Genomic DNA, 1,068 nt, shown 5'->3' on the forward strand with positions numbered 1-1,068 from the left:
GCGGAAACATTCGCCAGCTGAATAAAACATTTCTACAAATTTGCTAGCTGTTTTGTAAATTTGAGCTAATAGAAATTTCTATAGAGGGAGAGAGAGAGAGAGAGGCCTCGTTCGTTACCCGATGCAGCATCTCAGTTTTTTCCTGCGCTGTTATAAAACGTAATGCTATATCAGGAAGACTATCTGCAAAAGCTTTATATTTATGTGCGCTCGTGCATATTAGCGTGCGTATATGCGTGAGCTCTGTGTTCATGTGTGTACGCGTGATCTCTGTGTTCATGTGTGTATGCGTGAGCTCTGTGTTCATGTGTGTATGCGTGAGCTCTGTGTTCATGTGTGTATGCGTGAGCTCTGTGTTCATGTGTGTATGCGTGATCTCTCTGTGTTCATGTGTGTATGCGTGAGCTCTGTGTTCATGTGTGTATGCGTGATCTCTCTGTGTTCATGTGTGTATGCGTGATCTCTCTGTGTTTATGTGTGTATGCGTGAGCTCTGTGTTCATGTGTGTATGCGTGATCTCTCTGTGTTCATGTGTGTATGCGCGAGCTCTCTGTGTTCATGTGTGTATGCGTGATCTCTCTGTGTTCATGTGTGTATGCGTGATCTCTCTGTGTTCATGTGTGTATGCGTGATCTCTCTGTGTTCATGTGTGTATGCGTGAGCTCTCTGTGTTCATGTGTGTATGCGTGAGCTCTGTGTTCATGTGTGTATGCGTGATCTCTCTGTGTTCATGTGTGTATGAGTTATCTCTCCGTGTTTATGTGTGTATACGTGAGCTCTGTGTTCATGTGTGTATGCGTGATCTCTCTGTGTTCATGTGTGTATGAGTGATCTCTCTGTGTTCGTGTCTGTATACGTGAGCTCTGTGTTCATGTGTGTATGCGCGAGCTCTGTGTTCATGTCTGTATGCGTGAGCTCTCTGTGTTCATGTGTGTATGCGTGAGCTCTGTGTTCATGTGTGTATGCGTGATCTCTCTGTGTTCATGTGTGTATGCGTGAGCTCTGTGTTCATGTGTGTATGCGTGATCTCTCTCTGTTTATGTATGTATGCGTGAGCTCTCTGTGTTC

Source organism: Priapulus caudatus, unplaced genomic scaffold (assembly GCF_000485595.1).
Source record: "Priapulus caudatus unplaced genomic scaffold, Priapulus_caudatus-5.0.1 Scaffold263, whole genome shotgun sequence".
NCBI lineage: Eukaryota > Metazoa > Priapulida > Priapulimorpha > Priapulimorphida > Priapulidae > Priapulus > Priapulus caudatus.